At 38.1% G+C, this 21,326-nt stretch overlaps 1 protein-coding gene and 1 long non-coding RNA gene across 4 annotated transcripts in view; one reads left to right on the plus strand and one right to left on the minus strand.

Annotated features, from left to right (window-relative positions):
* LOC119467219 overlaps positions 1 to 19,995 on the minus strand; it is a 104,130-nt gene extending 84,135 nt beyond the window's left edge. Inside the window, exon 1 of the long non-coding RNA XR_005195756.1 lies at positions 19,754 to 19,995. This is a non-coding gene — a long non-coding RNA (uncharacterized LOC119467219). The remainder of the gene's footprint in view (positions 1 to 19,753) is intronic.
* Positions 19,996 to 20,031: 36 nt separating this feature from the next.
* Positions 20,032 to 21,326, plus strand: part of SLC24A2 (solute carrier family 24 member 2) — a 277,206-nt gene continuing 275,911 nt past the window's right edge. The window contains exon 1 of one of the 3 annotated variants that reach the window (XM_017500645.2): positions 20,032 to 20,149. The gene's annotated coding sequence lies outside the window, so the exon portion shown is untranslated. Of the gene's footprint in view, positions 20,150 to 20,228; positions 20,503 to 21,326 lie in introns of those variants that run through there. The other 2 variants (XM_017500646.2, XM_037728523.1) reach the window with 2 other exon arrangements.

Raw genomic sequence — 21,326 nt, forward strand, 5'->3', positions numbered from 1 at the left:
TAGTAGAGACGGGGTTTCACCATGTTGACCAGGATGGTCTCGATCTCTTGACCTTGTGATCCACCCGCCTCGGCCTCCCAAAGTGCTGGGATTACAGGCTTGAGCCACCGCGCCCGGCCTTAAATGGTCCATTTTTAAGGCATGGTAAATCTAAGCACAGGCAGCCAGCCTGCGGATGTAACAAACCACATGGCTTATGCTCCTAGAAAGTCGTAATAAGTGAACAGAATGTAGAGGAGGGGTCAGCTCATAAAAAGGAAGAAAGTTTCATTATTGGGAAATCGAAACTTAAGCAGGGAAGGGAACAGGGTATAACCTTATAAAGGGGATAATGAAACTTAGGCAATGTGACCCCATAGTGCTCAACCAGTGAGGAACTTGGGGAGGGACTTGCATGCAAGGAGATAAATTACCTGCAGTAGCTACCCCGGATATGCCTGACATCCGATCTTGCAAAACCGCTGTTAAAAGTCTCACTTTCGCTGTTCTTTGTGCCTGAGTCCATTCTCTGGGTTTGGACCCGTGAGCATTTTTCCCACAATTGCCCACACTGAATCAGAAAACTCATGTTCTTAAACTTGTAAACTGTTGTTCTCAGGACAAAAAGTTATATAGTCAAATACTCACATTGTAAATGTCAACCATTTCTTTCATGGGACATAAAGCAAGTTCCAATTCATTACTCACATGCCTTTTAAAAGCAGAATCCATGTATGTTCTTTAAATTTATCAGAGATGAGACAGTATACTGCAGTAAATTCAAATACACCTGTGTCATCTGGTAATGCTGACAATACCATAGTGGTTTTATTTCAGGCACCTTCCAGCACAATCTATATTTAACTACAAGGAACAATGGCTATTTCTTAGGAGTCTGAAGCAAGATCCAGAAAGAATCCAAAAAGATTACTCAGTAACTCTCTATCTGTAGGGAGTCCTTGGGGAGCAGAACCCAAATTATCTATCTTTCCCCACATTTGTCTTTCCCCACTGTGCTTTGCGTTTAGAATTTGCTCTATAATTCTTCTCTAAATTTATTGAAAGGAATAGCCGTTTAGAAGGGATGACTTATACCTTAAAGATGTTTCAGGTGAATCATTGTGCTTTTTCTTCATCAAAAAAAAAAAAAAAAAAAAAAAAACAAGGTTGTGGTAGGGGCATTCCTGAGGCTCTGACTCTGAACAAATGAAGAATCAGAGTCACAATGCTGGAACTGGTGTAAACTAGCCCTTACACAGGAAAAGTGAAAGTGCTTTTCAGTTTCACAGGGCAATAGTTTTGTTTAAAGCAGATTCAATCTAAAAGCCATAACTTAGAAGAGGAGGTAGAGAGAGAGAGAGAGACTAACTTCCTACAATTTCAATTAGCATGTGAAAGAGACTTTCATACCCATTTTTATTCAAATATACCGCCTTTGTAGTCATAGTAACCCTTTTATATTTAGATTTGGTTGCAGCTACAAGTCTACTTGAGCCATTCATTTTATCCTTCTTCCTAAATATAATTTCTTTCTCATTTTTTCTTTCTAATAGAATCCACTGTTGTACTTCTTCTTCTAACATATCAGTTCTTCCTAAAGGATGTGAGAAAAGCAAAATAAAATATCATATTGAATAACCAAATTAGGAAACAACTTCCTGTACTAACAGAAAAGGCTAGAAGACGTTGTTGTGTTCAGATAAATGGCAAAAGCCAAGTTCTTACATAAATTTCAAATCTATTGCCTTTTTTTTTGTTCCTTGTTACCATAAAGATACACCACTTTACTAACTTAAAGTCCTGGTATTATAAATAGTTCCACTTGGATTATGAAGTTCAAGAGTCAGATCAGCAAGATTGTTTCCAAAAAAGGACAGAATTCAAATGCTACAGAGACTTGAAGTCCATTTTTTATTTCTTTTTTATCATAAAAGAAAATCTCAAATGAGATATAAGATGTAGTATAAAATTAGCATTTCTCCCTATGTTTTCTCTTTCAGTGTCTGTTTTGACATGTGATTTTGTGATTACAGAAATGAGTTTTCAAATCTATCTCTTTAGAAACAGGCATCAAAATTCAAAGCAGATGGAATCTCAGAGTTTGTCTAGCCCAGAGTCTTTATTTTACAGATAAGAAAACTGAGGCTGCAAAAAAAGGAGGGACCTACTTGTGAAGTTGTTAGAACCCCCATGTGAGAGATGGGAAACTTCTTCTTCAAAGTCTATATCTTAGACTGCATTATAAGGAGTTACAATCTCTTATTCTATGGCCATTATCGCTATTAGCATAAACATATAACCATGTATATATATTCCTTAAACCACCTACATCTTAAATCAGCTACCTTGACTCACTCCAGCATGTCTGAACAGAACTGGGCAAGCTCCAAACCCTGGTGCATGCCATTCCTTATTTGGAAACCCTCCTGACCTTCTCCTGACTAGCTGCTTCTTCCTTGTCTTCTTTCCCAATTATCTATTCAAAAAATTTTCTAGTTTTTAGCCAATCAAGTCAAGCATAGAATGTGAGGTCCCATTCTGGCCAATGGAAACTGGACACAGCAGTAGGGCGATTGCGTCAGATTATGAAATTTATAAATGTCCCTGTCTCCTTTGTTCAGGTGTGCTCTCATGGCAAGACTGTCAGCAAGTTGTACCCTTTCTGCAGAAAGTAAACTAGCCTTGCTGAGCGATCCATTATCTTGGTGTGGATTCTTTCCAATGTTATAAACCCATTTCCAACACCCCAAAACACTTTAAGTTATAAGAGAGATGTGACTGTGATGTGAGTCATAGTACATAGTTGCAACTTCTGCTTCTTAGATTATGGATTAACACCTTCTCATTATTCTTAAATGACTAGAAGAAACCAGAGACCAAACCTTCATGCCTTCTAATCACTGACTTTGTTATATTAATAGATTAGCTATCTCCTGTATTGTCCTGTCTAACTTCGATCAGATAGCACAGAAGATTTCATGACTGCCATATCTTTGGTGTAGAATGTTAAATATGCCTGCCCTGAAAGAAAAATAAGATCTCAACCAATTCTATCCCAAACACATTCTAACTACACAGTAAATCTTATATAGAAAGATGCTGACATTTTCTCAAGCTTTCCTAAACCTTGTCTATATAAATGATCCCAAATCTTTATATTTCAAAACATTGATTTCCATTCTTTGAAATCTGTGCTTCCCAAGTGCATGTCCTCAAACTTTGTACTCAAATACACTCTATATCTAATCATATTTTCTGAATCTCCCTATATAAGGTGGATATACCCAAAGTCACACATCTAGTTAATGGCTAGAAGCTAAGCCCCTGATGCCTGATCTATGTGTGCACTCCACTGTTTACCCAGTCTTCACACCAAGCTGATTCCACTCTATCCCTTATAGCTTTAAATTTCAGGATTTCACTTGTTGCTGAAGTTTTTCTAGATAATTATATTTTTTAAATAAAATTAACCCTTTTTAGTCTGAGTTATCCTAATACTTGATTAACACTATGCCTATTCTAGTTTTATCTAGTTTAAGAGACAAAGTCAAAGTAAAATGAGGCACTACAAAAGTTTTGCTTTAATTTTTAGAAGGGAAAAATACTTTCATTTATTAATTTATTCAACAAGCTTGAATCTATAGTGACATTTCACTGTGAAGATAATAAAGCTTAACCCTCAGGGACCCACATTTGCCCAACCCTATAAATGCCCTATAAATAAGTTTGCATTTTTTAAAAATTCAGACTCATAAAAGCATTTGAACTTCAGGCCACACAAAACCGGAATCTAACAGTGAAAAAAAAAGTATCTAGCTCATAGCCTGAATGCCTGAATGCCTTTGAAGGCATAGGTTCAAAAAGAACTAATCAGGGTAACCTAATTTTTGTTTCTTATCTTGATCTCTCACTAGGTTTGATTGCTCACAGCAAGGGATTAAATTCATTCACTCAGGCAACAAATGTTTATTAAGAGCCTTCTGTGTGTCAGGCACTATTCAAAAATTTGGGGATATCACATTGACAAAGTACTTGCCCTCAAAAGAGCACAGTCCAATGGAACCAACCATATGTATGTTCATTTTGAGTTAATCTCCTAAAATGTATTTTTTAATAAGGTGAGGTAATACTGCTCTGTTTAATAGCATTGTTGGGCAGATTTATTGTTAGATGAACCACCAAACATTAAGGTATTTATTAATGGATTTATGTTGCCTTGGATAGTAGTCTCTAGAAAAATGGCACAGGAAATGTCTGTTTATGGCATTGTCATGTTCAATTATACTAACTACCTCAATGTGAAACATAAGCATCCTTACAAAATATAAAGCTAAAGAGGGCAAGTCAATATGATGAATGGCAAAGTCAAAATGTGTCAGTATTTTCCATAAAATATAGGTGGGTACTTATGTAAAATTATTCCATTATTGACACCATTATACCACATATTATATTGTGTTGACCAGTGTCAAGAATAATATATCGGTATTCTGTGTTCAATCACAGTGATGGTTTGTCAAATTATGTCAGCTTTGATAATTAAAACATTTCTTTCTTGTAAAGTTAAAGAAAGTGCTAACGTCTCTGTTAGAATATCATTTATTAAAATCAAATCTCCAAACATCTGAAAGTCAATTAATATAATATGCCACATTAGTAGAATAAAGGAGAAAAGCTACATTATCATTTTGAGACAGAAGAAGCGTTTGATAAAATCTAACATGATTTTATGATTAAAAAATAAAACACTCAGCAAACTAAGAATAGAAAGGAGCTTCCTCAGCCTGATGAAACCATCTATGAAAAATGCACAGCCAACATTGTACTTAATGGTGGAAGATTGAATGCCTTCCCCCTGAGATCAGGAATAAGACAGCTCTCACCACTTTCATTCAACATTGTACTGGAGGTTCTAACCAATGCAATTAGAAAATGAAAAAAAAAAAAAAAAAGCATCTTGATTAGAAAGCAAGAATTAAACTCTTTATTTGCAATTGACAGGATCTTGAACACAGGAAATCCTAAGGACTCCCCTAAAAGCTATTAGAATGAATAAGCACGTTCAGCAAGGTTGTAGGATATAAGATAATATATAAACATCAATTTTATTTCTGTATACTAGCAATAGAAAATTGAAAACGAAATTAGGAAAACAATTCCATTTATGATAACTTTGAAAATAATAACAGTTAAGATTAAATTTAACAAGAGTACCTCCATAAATATGTATAAATAGCCTATATTCATTTAAATTTTTTTTCAAAAGGTATAAAACATATACCCTGAAAAGTTATAAAACATTTTTGAAAGAAATTAAAGAGGACCTAAATAAATATAAATAATTTCCATGTTTGTGGATTGAAAAGCTTAATATTAAGACAGCATTCTTTCCAAATTGGTCTACCAGTTCAACACAATTTTTATAAAAATCCCAGCTGGCTCCCTTGCAGGCTGCCCTCTTTAACAAGCTGGCTCTATAATTAATGTGTAAATTCATGACACCCAGAATAGCCAAAACAATATTGAAAAAGAACAATGTTAGAGGACTCACACATCACTATTTTTCCACACCATCAGAAGATGTACCAGGTCAGTTTATTGTCAATATCATTTCTTCTTCACTAAATAACATTTCTTCTTCACTAAATGTAATTTTTCATCACTAAAAACAAGAGAAATTTATATTTTTAAAAGATGAATTTAATGGGATATGAATTATATCTCAATAAACTTATTTTATTAATAGAAACCCCAATGCTCCAAACTCTGTTTAGTTTCTCAAATATTAAACTATACCCTTTCACAATTTCTAATAATGCCATAATTTCCAAACTGCTTTTTCAGCTCTAGCATCATAAGCTGACAATTGAAGTGCAAATATTTCTCTAATTTTTATTATTTCATTTATCATCTCTTCTGAATTATTGGATAATTCTTTCTGATGTTTATTTGATGAAAAGTAGTAAACATAAAGTTATTGAGAAAACATTTATTTTATATTTTATGGCATTAATCATAAGTGATTGAATATGGTTACTTAAATAGTGCCAAATTAAAATATCCAGATTTTTTAAAAATTATAGTTAAAACTTCAGACTTTCTCCTTAACATTACACTGGCACAACTACATAAAGTCCAGTAAGGTTTTTATGTCAATATATTTCATTGAAATCATTTTTTCTCAAGCATCACCAACAAAAAACTTGTATTGATCTTATGTATGTCAGCTTCCCAAGACTAAAAAGCAAAATAGCAATTTTCAACTCTCTTCAAAGTATTGAATTTTTCATTTAAAGAAAATGATTCTACGATGTTTATATAGAGCAGATGAAGGTTCGTCAATAATAATTGAAATTTTACTGTCTCAATTTATGTTTTCCAAAAGAAGCATTCTCATTTCACTACGTATCTTCTTAACAAGCCAGAACTGCATATATAGATTACAATTATGTGTCCTGTCTTAGCCCATTCCAGCTGCTATAACAAAAATACCATAAATGAGTGGCTTATAAACAATAGAAATTTTTTTCATACAGTTCTAGAAGTTGAGAGTCCCAGATCAAGATGTCAACAGATTCAGTGTCTGGTGAGGGCTCACTGTCTGCTTCATGTGGCAACTTCTTTCTGCATCCTCACATGGCAGAAGAGGCAAATAAGCTCTCTAGGATTTATTTTATAAAAGCACTAATCCCATTCATGTGGGCTCCATCCTCATGACCTGATCACCCCCTAAGGGCCCAACCTTTTAATACTATTGCATTGGGAATTACATTTTAATACGTACGTTTTGAGGGACACAAACATTCAGAACATAGCATGTCCATATTAAGATTATTCTTTTTCTGATATTTTATTAAATATTCATGTCTAAAACTGTCCATTATTTTTCTGCACTTTCACATAATTTCATTTACTTTTTCAAGAATTTGATTTTTAAAACTTTTAAACATTTTTATTATTTTACCCATTCTTGATTTTAAAAAAATGATTGTATCTCCTTTGTTTAAACCAAGAGATTTAATTGATCATTATTTCTAATCAAATAAAATGTTTAAGCATTTAACATTTCTATCTTTTAATAATATAATTTTGATATCATTTCGTCTCTATGTTACCACAGATCCAAACAATTCCTATTCATTGTATTTAACAGAAATGATGAGAAACATATCTAGAATTTGTTGTTCCTTCATCCTGGGTATTTGTATTCAGTATCTTATTATAAGTCCTTGTTTTTGAAACAATATAATATACACTTACAGAAGATTTACAACACATTAGCTATGAAAGACAAAAACCAAACTATTCAGATGCAATAGGAACTATAATTCCATGATGAAGATAAACTGGTGATTCTCCAAAAACACTGAGTTTTATAAAGAATACACAATGTATCTGCATTGCTTACTAGACATTGGCCAACCAGTCATAGAGCTACAAATATTTCTTAGATGTTGTGACAGCTGGCCCATGTATCAGGGGTTGTTGAGATATCCTACAATATTTCACTTCAACTAATAAATTTACTCTAAAGCTTATAATATAAATCAACTTAGCTGTTTATCATGTTACTGTGATATAATGTTTCAAGTGGTATAGAAGTATTTCAGTATTTTAGCAAAAAACCTGTCCACTAAATATCAGCTCTAGATCTACGGGGTCTCTCTTTGTAGGGGCAAGAGAATTATCTTTAATAAAGGACAACCTCCATTGCAGTCTGATATGTTCTTGGTTTATAGAAAACTAACAATACATGAAGTATTTGGGGAAAAGACAGTAATTACTTCCCAATACTTTTGCTATGGACTTTAGCCAAGACAAGGCTGGAGGCCCATTGGCCCTCCCTGTGAATTACATATAAGGTAGACTCACCACTGATTATTGAGAGAAGTAGCGTGATCTATGGGAGAACATCAGCAGAGAAGACTCTTCCTCTCCATCCCACTCATTAAAGATAGATACACATGAATTTCCAGATGGTTCCCCTTAGCAAGAAACATACTCCAAAGGAAATAAGAGAATCTTTCCATGCTGAGATACATGTATAATTATATCCATTACATCGTTATTTATAACTGGAAAACAATAGGGTAATGGGGAATTGCTAAATAAATTATGATTCATATGTGAGATAAAATATTACACAGCCTTTTGAAATGTACTGTATAATACATGTTTTTCCCCACTTGCCTCATTAAAGTGCCTCCAAATCAACAACAAGACAAAATTATACAGTGAAGGAAATTCCATCCATAATTAACCCAAGAAATGGCTACATTCATAACTAACAGTGAGAAAGAATTTTTGCAAAGTACAATGATATTTGGACAAATTGAGAGAATTTTTTATAAAGTAATAAAGTTCCAGTGCTCAATAATATTCCCTCACAATAAGTGATAAGTCAAGAGAAATCTAAGTTCTTGCTTGCAACAACAAAAAGTGAAGATAGAGACTAATAGAGGAGGAGAGGCTATACCTTGCGGCCTCACTTTCTCATCACGGATTAGCAGGGCTAGAGGGGTCAGAATGTGGAGACAACGTATTATTTTCTCAGACTTGGACTTCTATTCCACAAGTAGTGGGTTGAAAAATGCCTTCCCCACTGATGGCTACCTGAAACCTCAGAACATGATCTATTCCAAATTTAGAAATCATCCTAGATTTAGAACGGGCTCTATATCCAATGACTGGTGTCTTTATAAGAAGAGAATAGAGGCTAGGTGCAGTGGCTCATGCCTGTAATCCCAGAACTTTGAGAGGCTGAGGCAGGCGAATCGCCTGAGGGCAGGAGTTCGAGTCCAGCCTGGCCACCATGGTGAAACCCCATCTCTACTAAAAATGCAAAAATTAGCTGGGCATGGTAGCGGGCGCCTGTAATCCCAGCTACTTGGGAGGCTGAGGTAGGAGAATCACTTGAACCTGGGAGGCAGAGGTTCCAGTGAGCTGAGATCACGCCACTGCACTCCAGCCTGACAGACAGAGCAAGACTTCATAGAGAGAGAGACAGAAAGAGAGAGAGAGAGAGAGAGAGAGAGAGAGACAGAGAGAGAGAATAGAGATACAGAGAAAAGAAAACCATATGGAAAAGATGGCAGAGACTGCAGTGATGTAGCCACAAATTCAGGAATGCCAAAAATTGCTGGGAGCCACCAGAAGCTAGAAAGAGTCAATGAAGGATTCTTCTCTGAAGCCTTAACCATGCTAGGAGATGTCAGACTCCTAGCCTCCAGAACTATGAGGGAATAAATTTCTGTTGTTCGATGCCACCAAGTTTGTGGTCATTTGTTGAGGCAGCCCAAGGAAACTAATGTATCAATTCAAAAACCAGAGTATGATAGAGAGAGGGGAGAGTATTAAGCATATTTATAGTGGTGACCAAAGCGGACTGAATAGAAATAAACACCAAATTATTAAACACAAAATATCTGCGATCTATTAGCCTTCATTACGACCCACGCTGTGAGCTCGCCTGGATGTGCTTTCTCACTGCAGTTAGGGGAGGCTAAAAGTTAAGGAGAGAACTGGCTCATGCAGAGAATCTATAGATTCTATGCTATCTGTGGTTTTAAGCTGATTTTAAGCTGACGGGTATCTCAGATGACTCCTCCTCATTCCTTACCTCCCATTTGTCTCCAAACTTCATGAGCTAAGTGCAAGCATGTAGAGAACCTACCACAGTCAAGATGAGTGAGTAAAGGACACAACATGGATTCCACCAAATAGATACACAGAACGTGGCAGGGGGTTGAAGGAAACATCACATGCAGACGGCGGATAAATAATATACAGAAGAAAAATTACTTTAGGAAACAGAAAAAATATATCGGCAAATACTTCAGCAAAGTATTTTCTCTCAAAGAAATAAAAGTGACAAAGACTTTTTCTAAGTAGATAAAAAATAAAGCTAAGAGAATGAATGAAATATAAGACTGGAGAAATGAGATAGTAGGGAAAAAAAGCATCAGTTAGAAGAGTTGAAAAAAGAAATTGAATATAAGAAAACAAATAGAAACAATAAAAATAAAAGTACCATTAGCAGCAGCAAGAAATAAAATAAAATCTATTTTTAAAAAGAGTTAGTAGAATAGAGAAGCTTTCTTTGGCAATCCCATGAAATGAAATGAAATACAACAAGAAGATGAAAATGAGAGAGGAGATGATACTGAGGATGAAAAGGTGATATGTGCATAATTGTACATTTCCCAAAGAAGATGATACAACTAGAAACAGAAAAAAAAGTCATATTCTTAAACCAGAAATAAAGTAAGATACAGAGAGAAAGGGCATGCCTTATTTGATAAAAAGTAGAAAGGGGTATAAATAGCTATAGATCTTCACTGAGACTTGCCATATGTGTTATAGAACTTCAGCGATAAAGGAAGAATACTCCAGGCATATGAGCAGATAAAGCAAGTGAAAAAATTATGGATACATGTTTCTCTAGATTAGCAAATCAAGTGACAGAGTCAGTGGAACAGTATCTGCAATTTCCAGGGGTGTGTATGTGTGTGTGTGTTATAAAAGATTTGATGAAACTTATTGTTAATATATAAAAGCAATGGAAAGATTTATCAGTATCAAATATCTCACTCATAGACCCTCTTTGTAAAAATGACTTGGTAATTAAATCCAGCTAACCAAGATATGCATTAATATAAAAACTCTCCAAATAAGAAAGTCATGTTTTGGAAGACGTAGATGGAGTATGCAACTTATTCAGTAAAGGACTAAGGCTAACTAACTATGGCAGTAGGAATTATTTTGTTCTATACAGTTGGAAAAGGGATTTTAAGAAAGAATGTTAAGTTCATAATGGCGTTGTGTTTAGCAGCAAATCAATACTACTATCTAACATTGACAAATCAACAAATACAAGTGTAATCGTATTATAGAAAAGAACAAATGAAAGAATATGATGGAGCATTAAAAACATAAATATGAAATGTGGTGACAAATTTTAGATAAAACATATTTGGATAAAACATATTTCAAGCAACTAAAATGAATAAACTAGTTTATTAAGTGAAATATAATCTCAGAATTGGATTATAAAAACAAGATCCAATTTTACAGATACATGAATGAAAGGTAAGACTGGAGAAATGAGATACTAGGGGAAAAGAAAGCATAAAAGGAAAGAAGAACTAGCCCATACCAGATTTCTGACTGACAGAACTATAAGATAATAAATGTGTGCTGTTTTAAAACACAAAGGTTGTAGTAACTGGTTACAGCCTGCAATAGAAAACCAATACAGCAGAGGCACAAGATGGGGCTGAAAATAGGAAGCTTGAATGGAAATCTTAAAGGTACAATTGTACCTTCAAACGCCCTTCCCCATCCTTTATGGCCAGGAGACTGCCCCTTCCTGCCCTGGCAAAAAGGGGGAGGTTGACTCTCTGTAGAAGCTAAGCCAGAGTTCTAGGACATCAGGCAAAGCTGAAGATAAGGGTAAGCTACCTTCAAGTCTATAAACTGAATAATGAAAGTCCCCCAGCCTCTTTTCTAGCTTCGCTGTCATACTGCTGGCAGCCAAACACAAATACTTCAGAGAAGAGCTTGGAGAACCCTGCCTAGGGAAATTGATCAGCCTAAGATAAATTATGTACAGATACTGACATGTGTTTCTGGCAATGAAATGGTTGCATCCTCACTTGATTACCCTGCAGTAAAGACCTCGACGTGGCAGGTCATATCCAAGCAAGTTTTCATTAGCATTTTAATGCCTGATTCATAATTATTAACAGACATCAAAGATCACCAAATACTTTAGGAAGGCCTGTGGTATGAAAACCAGACCAGAACAAATATTATAGTAAAAAGGAACTTGTGGGAAACAGAAACTTCAGGGAACAGAAGAAAATACACAATAAGCTACAGTAAATATTCTCATTAACTCAAAGGTACTTATTGAACACCTGTTATAGTAGGCCATCATTGTTCTAGGCATTCAACATAAAGTAATGAACAAACCAGATAAAGTTTATAGCCTCATGAAATTTCCATTATTTCAGAGACATAAGAGAAGCTAATAGACCTATGAAATAAAAATGGGAAACTGTAATCGAAATATGCAAATAACAAGATAGAACTTCTGAAAAGTTAAAAACGTGAGGACCTTTCTTTTTAACAAGAGAAGGGTTAAATGATAAAGTTGATGAATAGAAAATGGAGAAAAAATAAAGTGTTAATTAGAGGACCAGGCAAGGAAGATCAATATGAAAACAATAGAGACTCCAAAAAGGAAATATAAATGGAGATAAGAAAAAAATTTAAATATACACAAAACAAATTTCCCAGATATTTGTGAGTTTCTAGACAGAAAATAATGAGAAAAGATCTACTCCAAGTCACGTTATCATCAAGCTTTAGAACACTGCAAATAAAAAGACTTAAAGATCTTCTCAAAAGAAAAAATAGGTTCCAACAGAAAGGACCAGGAATTCAAATGACATCAGGCTTCTCTACAGCAACAATGACATGTCAAATACAGTGAAGAAAGGATTACCTTAAAAATATGCAGGGAAGATGATTTCTAACCTAGATATTTACACAAAGCCGTATTTGGAAAATAGAGTGTGGGAGTGGGATCAAGACATGAAAAACACACGCGGATTCAAATATTTTCCTCCTGTGCTCCATCCTGGGGAAGATACTGGAGGCTGTGCTCCAAAAACCAAGGGAGTAAACAAGAAAGAGGCTTCAGGACACTGGGTTTTTAACGCAATGAAGAGGCACAGAAAATTCCTAGAATGAGTACCATGTGGGAGACATAAAAACAGGGGCATGAGCTCCCAAGGAGGAAACAAGAAACTGGAAGATCTACTGACATGTTTGAAACCACTGAGGGGAAATGTACAGTTCCATCAGAGAGTTTGGGGTGAATTAGTATACTATACAGTTCAACTGATGGTTATAGTTACATAATTAAAGGATGTAAATGGTGACTGTGTATTCCAAGTGGTAATATAACTATATGGGAAGAATGGAGGAGGGAGTATGCTGAGACTGAGGCTTCAGGGAGGGAGTGGGGAGAATATTTAAGAAGAAGAAATCCACCTCTTCCCTGATAAGAATTTAGCAGCTAACATCCAAATCAGAAAAATCAAGAGACAACAAAGTGACCCTACTACTTTGAAAGATGGTCCTAAGTACCAGGAAACAAAAGCTTTAAAAAACAAAACAGCTAAAACGTTTTAATATGGTTCTTTCTAGAGACCAGGAAACAGAAGTTTCAGGGAGAAAGAATTAGTTTTTCAATATAAGCCTTGTGGCAATATTTGGAGTATTTGAGGGGTTCAATATATGTCACCTGTCCCTAACTTGGCTTCAAACAAATTGAGAGATGAGCAAAAAGAGAAGCAAGTGGAGAGGTACTGTCGCTGTTATTGCTGCTCGTCCATGAGATGTTAGCAGCAGTGATGTATCACTTCCAAGCTGAAGCTTTAAAAGCAAGTTCAAGATTTGCTATGCATCTTTTCTCTCTGCAACAGCAAAAATCGCATTCACCATTTGGAAAATGGTGGGCATGAACCCAAAACAGGCTTATTACATGCATCCTGGTATTGGGCCGGGGGATGGTAGATGGAGAGTGCCTGCTCACACAGTGTCAGGATGCTGAGGAACCCCGCCCCTCGCGAGCACACTACACCCACCACATCTGTGCATACTGTATGGATGAGATGGAGGAAGGTTTGCTCCAGTTGAACAACTTGAGACTTCTCCCCACAACTGAGCTGGGAAAATAATTAGTGAGCTTCATTTCAATTTTACGAATTGAATAAAACAAGTGTTTTGATTCAGCATTCAGAAACCAGACACAGCAGCACCTTCCTTCTGGCTTGTCCTATGTTTGAGGCTCAAGGCATGTGGTTTCTCTTTCCCAGTATTTTAAGCTTTATTTTATTTTGAAATTCTGAAACAAAAATAGGTAGAGTGTAGCTTAAGAAAGAAGGCAACAGGCGCACAATTTTTTGAGTTGTAAAAGGCAATGCTCCTTGTTTGCCTTGCGAGTGAGCTGTCCTGCCTCTGTACCCTCTTCTCCAGTGTGCCTCCTTTACCAGTATTATGTATCCTTATTTCCTAGCTGATGTGGCTCTGAGAGACAAGAGAGTACCCTGGGGGACTCTCAGGAAGTCCCTGCTGGAATCAGGAAGACAGCCAATGGTTTAAACTCCAAGTCTCTTGATGAAATTGATAGACCCCACTTCCAGCCCTCACACTGTGGCCTTTCTTTTTTTTTTTTTTTTTTTTTTTTTTTTTTTTTTTTTTNTTTTTTTTTTTTTTTTTTTTTTTTTTTTTTTTTTTTTTTTTTTTTTTTTTTTTTTCTTTTTTTACTTTCCAACTTACCAACTTTTCTTTTAGATTCCAGAGGTGCAGGTTTGTTACATTGGTAAGTGTATGTCACAGGGGCTTGATGTACAGATAATTTTGTCACCCAGGTAGTCAGCAATCCTCACCCTCTTCCCACACCCCACCACAAGTAGTCCCCATGTTTATTGTTCCCTTCTTTGTTTCCACATGTACCTGATATGTTTAGCTCCCACTTATAAGTGAGAACGTGTGGTATTGGTTTTCTGCTCCTGCATTAATTCACTTAACTCTGTAATGACTATAACCTGTCTTGGTGCTCAGGAGCAATGAAGTTGAGCTGGTATTTCAAAGAGAAGCTTAATCTCAGGGCTTCTTGGGCATTTAAGCCCAGAAAAATTCCTGTTCCTAATGTAAAAATAATTGGCATTCATACTTCTCACCTCATAAGTGAATAAGAAAAGAAGAAAGAGCAATCACGTGGGGGTTAGCCTTAAGTGCTGTTGCAGAAACCTCCGTCAAAAGCAAAGAAGCCTGCACTTTCATCCCTCAATCCCACAGAAATTTGTTTCTGCTTTTATAGTTCTCATTGAACCGAAAAGGAAAGCCACCAGACAAAAAATGAGCCAAATGCAAAGGAAAACAAAATCAGTCAGGGTTTAGAGACTGGAGGAGAACATTTCTTAACAGACGTCAGAATATTTTGATATTTATATCTGTGATTTTTTTTAAATAAGCAAAGCAGATCCTTTTAGGAAGTAGAGAGCTATCCTCAATTGTTGACCAGCTATTGGTAGAAGAAATCCATAGGTTCTGTCTAAGTATATAATCTCAACAGGAAAAAAATGCAACTAACTCTTAGGCAGAGACTATGATATACTATGAGGAATAGTAGAACTCGGGCTTTGGAGTCATTATTGGATTCACATGAGAGCTGTTTGGTATTTGGCAAGCTACTTAACCTCATTGAGCCTTAGTTTCTTCATCTGTGAATAATAACAGTGATAAAACTCGTGAGATTGAAAAGAGATTAGCAAACACTCTAGTTCGTGGTAGGTGCGTAACATATCAGTTCCCTTTTTCCACCACTGATGCCCATTGTGGTAGTTATTATTGAGGATCACCAAATCTTTCCATTCTTCTCTCAAACACACAGTGCAACTGAACTTTCTTCCTCCCTTGAAAATAGATATGGCCATCTGATTTGCTTCAGTCCATGAGATATTAGCAGCAGTGATGCATCACTTCCAAGCTGAAGCTTTAAAAGCAAGTTCAAGGTTTACCATGCATCTTTTCTCTCTGCAACAGCAAAAGGCAGTGTTCCAAATAGTGACCAGCTTGGGGTTAGGAGTGAGAATGATGCAGCAAAATTCACAAAGGACAGGTAGCACAAGTGAGAAACAAAAACCTTCGTTGTTTTAAGCCACTGTGATTTTTGAACTTTTTGTTACCATAGCATAACCTACATCCTCCAGATTGACACACCTTCCTTTAAGTAACTGTATTTGCCATCATCTTAATTCATTCCACAGATACATGTTGGCCAAATGCCAAGCACAGAGCTAGATGCTGAGAAACGCATGATTCTGGCTCTTTGCTCTCACGGGGCTCCTAGTAATGGTAGGAGAGTGAGGGTCATTATCAGGAGCCTTTTAAAAATATCCCCAGTTATTTTGTTTAACTAAAGTCAAGGTTGGGAGCTACTGCTTTTGTGCACATTGAATACTTCATATGTGTGCTGGTTGCCTGCCAATTTTAATAACAGAAGCTAGAGATTTTAATAAAAATCAGAAAAAAGTGGTATATGTGGAGAGAATGAAGAAAGACATGATTAAACTAACAAAAAAGTATGAGTACTGTACTTCATTGTGTCCCTGGGTTGCCCACAACTTTATGATTCAGCTATCTCTTTTTTTTTTTTTTTTTTTTTTTTTATGGAGTTTTTTTTTTTTTTCCCAGGCTGGACTGCAATGGTGCTGTCTTAGCTCGCTGCAACCCTTGCCTCCCGGGTTCAAGTGATTCTCTTCCCTCGGCCTCCCAAGTAGGTAGGATTACAGGTACCCACCATCATGCCCAGCTGTTTTTTTTGTGTGTGTGTATTTTTAGTAGAGATGGGGTTTCACCATGTTGGCCAGGTTGGTCTTGAACTCCTGACCTCAGGTGGTCCACCCACATAGGCCTCCCAAAATGCTGAAATTACAGGCGTGAGCCACTGCACCTGGCCCTCAGCTATCTCTTTTACCTTCCCCTCAGGGTAGTTTACTAGAATTTTTTTCCCTTGAGACTGAATGATAATCAAATCAAAAAAACAATAATCATTACAATGACTTCATAGCCACTTATTTATTTAAAAATTCTGGAAGTTATAAATTATAAAGCCAATGCAATGAATTTCTAATGTTGGAATTGTAGACAAAGTGGCCCCCTAAGGATATTATTTCATATGGGGCAAGTGAATATTCCTAGCCCTATTTTAAATCATGCCATCCTAGATAGCTATGTGAAAATGATATGGGTGCTTAGCAAAACTATTATTAACTAGTACCGCTTTGGCAGTTTTATATTAAAAATTCTTTATTAGCTTAGGTGTGACCCGGTGATTTTTAAAATTCATTACTGATTTTTGAAAGCCTCCTCTTCAGAGCAAAAAGAGCCCATTGTTCTTAACTGGTAATACCAATGACTGCTATAAACTACATGTTCAAACAAATCTTACAACTAATAGAAGTGTAAATATAATGCCAACTAATGTTTCTGCTTATACATGTATCTACAAATATAAAGAAATAGCTCCTTAGTAATTTCTAAAAAAAGACCCATTGATTAATCTACTTGAGTCTCTTAGCAAGTGCTACTGTTTAATACCTCACCATTTGATGGTAGTAAATTTTCTTCTTTATGACTAGACAATAAGGTCTGTGGATCTGGAAGACCTACAGGTGTTACACAATTCCTCTGCTTCCATGTTGTGTGATTTAGACAAATGACAGTCCCTGCTTTTCTCCATTACTAGCAGGATGGCAGTTGTAGCCTTCTCAACTGTTGTGGCAGTTAATTGCCAAATTCTGGGTCAACTGCCAAATCTTCAGTCCAATATGGATCTCATTGAAATGCTTTGGAACTGTGTGTCAAATAATTCTAGTCACTCGCACATGTATTTCTCTCTTCTCCATTACTGACAGATCCCTGATTTTCTAAAAGGTGACTGTGTGCCCAGTTAAAATATGGTTTATACTCCCTTACTATGTCTGACCCTGTGACCAAGTTGTGATCAGTGAAATAAATGTAAGTGAAGCTTTGACAGTGTCCTTTCCTAAATAAAAAGACAAAAGCCTAGCGAGGAGGCCTTCTACCTTTCACCCTTTACTCTTTCCCTTCTTCCTGCCTGGAACACAGATGTGATGCAAAAGGAAGAAACCATTTTGTAGCCATGAAGATAAAGCCATACAATAAGAAAGACATATCAAAGGATCTGGGTTCCCAGACAGCATCTTGGAGCAATTTTATAAACTTTGGGCAGTCTGCTTTCAGACTTCTTTTTACCATGAGAAAAATAAAATCTCGTTTGGTTTAATCACCAAGAATGAATTTTTATGCAACCAAGTGCAAACCCCAACCAATACAATCTATGGGCTCATCAGGTCTTCATCCGGATTTCATCCCCCTTCTCACCAAATCAAGACTCAGGGTCATCTCTGGGCTGTAGGGGGAGAACCTGAAACCATAAAAATTATAGAAGATAACATAAGAAAAACTTCTAGACATTAGCTTAAGCAAGGAATTCATGACTAAGACCCCAAAAGCAAATCCAATAAAAACAAAAATAAGTAAATGAGACCTAATTAAAAAGCTTCTGCACAGCAAGAGATAATCAGCAGAGTAAACAAACAACCCATAGAGTGGGAGAAAATCTTCACAATCTGTGCATCCGACCAAGGACGAATATTCAGAATCTACACGGAACTCTAACAAATTAGCAAGGAAACAGCAAATAATCCCATCAAAAAGTGAGCAAAGGACATGAATAGACAATTCTCTAAAGAAGATATACAAACAGCCAACAAACATGAAAAATGCTCAAAATCACTATCAGAGAAATGCAAATTAAAAACTTGAGATAATCTGTTCATAATCAACAATTCGTTCAGTTGTTTTTTAAAAATTATGAATTTATAGATAGAATGTTAGATGTGTTTTAAACAATTGTGATTATTATTATTTTGATGCTCAAATTAGCCCATCTATGGTCAGTGAGATCCTATTTGAATTGTTCCCTGAGTCTTCTTGACACAACCCTAATGGTAGTTGATAGTTTTATTGCTTTCTGAAAATATTTACAGCTAAAATGATATGATCCTCTGGGATTTGCTTCAAAATGATGACACAGGAAGAGGGGGTAGAGAGGAAATATGATTGGCCAAGAGTTCATAATTGTTCAAGTTGGTGATGGCCCCATGGAGATTGATTATACTATTTTCTTACATTTGTGTATGTTTGCAATTTTCTAAATTAAAAGTTAAAGATAAAATTCAATCAGGCACCTGTAGTCTGCAAGCCCTTGGGAGTCTGAGACTGGAGGATTGCTAGAGCCCAGGAATTCAAGACAAGCCTGGGCAACATAGCAAGATCCGGTCTCAAAAAGAGAAAGAAAAAGAAAGTCCAGTCTTGAATGCCTGGATTCGAAGGGGGGAAAAAAAGATTTCTAAGTTCCCAAGTCTTCCTTTGACTTAGGGATGAGTAGGCACAGAGGTCTCACTACAGAGCTGTACTCTAAATCAGAGGTTATGAGCTCTCAGGATATATACTCATTACCCCCATCATAAGGAGGGCATGAAGAAACCCTCTTGGATGGGGGAGAGAACAGAAGGATGGAGGTTAGGGAGAGAGGAAAATGTGCGAAAAGCTTCCAGAGCTTCACGAGGTGGGTACCTCTTGGCAGCTTTGCTGGTGGTTGCAGGGCAGGGTCACAGGGGTTCACTACCAATTTGTCTTACCACCGTCTTCCATTCTTTGGCCCAGCGCCTAGCCTCTAATCCCCAACAAGCCTGATTCTATTGCTTGTGGTCAAGGGGATCTTGCTTTCCAGACAGGACAGGAAGGAGCACTGGGCTGGAAGTCCTGAGGCCAGAAGCCGAAGCCTGTCAGTGATGCAAAATGGCACTGGGTCTTGGTCTCACTTTCATCACCCATGAAATGAAAGGTCAGCTTGCAAGACTAAAGCTCCTGCAGTGTCCCAGGCATCCAAATCCAACACTCAAGAAGCCCTGGACTCCAACAGCCTGTCCTGCAGGCCTCCGTGCCTTTTCACTGAACGTCTTTTCCACCATTACATATTACATCGCCGCCTACAGAAAAACGCGGCTGTTACCACTTTTTGCAGATAATTAGAGAGGCGGTGCTCAGCTTAAGATGACCCCAAAGTTGACAGCACTTTCAGGCTTGGGGAATTAGGCGCGTCACCGACCTGTACGATTTCTCCTCTCTGCCCTTGCTCGCCTGCAAATCCTGACCCCCGTCCACACTGCGGAGAAATCTCCTAAGAGACGGCTGCCAGCGTCGCCTCTGCGCCCAGGAGGCGTGGAGCAGAGGACTCGGGAGCTGAGCGCGCTGCGGCCCCGCTCCCCGCGCACAGCCCAGAGGGAGGGGCCGGCGGGGGCCGGGCAGCGCCAGACTCTGAGCGCCGGGCTCGCAGCGGCTCAGTCTCCTCCCGAGCCCAGCCCCGGCTGGCGAGAGCGGCGGCCAGCGCAAGCCGGAGCCCGGGCCTCGGAGCGGGGAGGCGGAGGGCCGGAGAGGGCGGCGGACTGCAGCGGCGGGCCGCGCTCGGGGTCCCGCCGTGTGCGGGTCCTCCCAGCTTATCCTGGTAAGTGCGGGTGGCTGCGCCCAGCCCGCCGCGGTAGTCGCGGTGGTCGTCTTCCCCGGATCCGGGTTGCGCGCATCCAGTTGCTGCGCTGCCGGCTCACAGGTGGCTCTGCCGGGGACGTGGGCGCCCCAGGCCCCGCTAGGAGTTAGCCAACTCTCTCTGCTCTGGGACGCGGATTTGGACCCCCCGCCACTGCTACCCTTGCTTCTGGCTTGGGATGGGGGGCGCTGGGTAGGGCCTGCCGTCGGGGGAGACGCGCAGAGGGACGCTTCTCTTCCCCAACCACCTACAAACTACCCAGGGGGAAGCGGGCCAAGCGCCTCACCGAATGCAACCCAGCTCTAACCTCACAGGTGGGGCGTCTATTCGTTAGGTTTATTTTCCTATCAATCCACCAGGGAAAGTTTGGGACCACGCAAGGCAAAGTTGGGGCGCGGCTGGGGGCGAACTTATCCTACGGAGGCAGCTCTTGAGGAGACTAGAGGTGGGTTTGCAGGGGGAGCGAGGACCGGGGTGGAGGTGACTTTGTGCCCCGGGAGTTGAGTCTGTCCCTGCCGGTCGCCCGGGCCGAGCATTTTGACAGTCCCCAGAGTGCTGTGAATCGCTTAATCGTCCCTGCTAAGCGTTGACGTTCGCAGCCAGCCGCGAATCTCCGTGATGGGTTCGGGTTATCTTAAGAGTAGCAGCAACTCAGCTTGGGTTAATTTGTGCTCTTGCTTTGCTCAGAAAACCTGAGCTCCAGCTAATCTCAGTGTTTAAGTGGCGTGTGTTTAATTAGCTTATTTTACACCTGAGATTATCTCAGCGCCTGCCTCCAAAATGAAATCGTTGATATGGAAAAGAATAATCTTTTTAAAGAAAAATTAAAAAGAAGACTTCAGAATATCAGCTGTTGTGTCTGGCTATTTTACCTATCTCCTCCATGGGATAGAGAATGAAAACTCTGCTTTGGATATATAACCTATTAAAGTCAGTGTTGGGGCTATTCTGGGCAGATTTTGGGGACAGAGGTATTGCTACAACTTGCGTATTTATGAGATACACATGTGGTCTCTCGAAATAGCCTGCTTGTTATTTCACTGCATTGGGAATTGTTTGACTTACTAAGCTGCCTATTTTAAATATGACTAAAGGTTGTTTTTTTAAAAGAAGCTTTAGTTAAAAACAATGTCTAGAT

Source organism: Cebus imitator, unplaced genomic scaffold (assembly GCF_001604975.1).
Source record: "Cebus imitator isolate Cc_AM_T3 unplaced genomic scaffold, Cebus_imitator-1.0 Scaffold267, whole genome shotgun sequence".
Classification (NCBI taxonomy): Eukaryota; Metazoa; Chordata; class Mammalia; order Primates; family Cebidae; genus Cebus; species Cebus imitator.